Source organism: Ascaphus truei, chromosome 3 (assembly GCF_040206685.1).
Source record: "Ascaphus truei isolate aAscTru1 chromosome 3, aAscTru1.hap1, whole genome shotgun sequence".
NCBI classification, from domain to species: domain Eukaryota; kingdom Metazoa; phylum Chordata; class Amphibia; order Anura; family Ascaphidae; genus Ascaphus; species Ascaphus truei.
Genome location: NC_134485.1, coordinates 85,666,615 through 85,666,847, shown reverse-complemented (window position 1 = coordinate 85,666,847; position 233 = coordinate 85,666,615).

Here is a 233-nt window from a genome sequence, read left to right as displayed (position 1 = left end):
TTGCCACTATAATACACAATATCTGCGCAGAGCTGTATCAGTCTGCAGTGACCAAGATGGGTTGGGTTTCATTACGTGGATATCAACAAAAGTGGCATGTGGAATATTTCTAACTTTCATGAGTGAGACTTCAATGAATCTATGTGGGCTCTGACTTCACACATGAAGTTTGGCCATGCTATGACGTCACGGGTCGCGTCAACTGTCCGTGCGTCTGACGTCACGGGACGCAC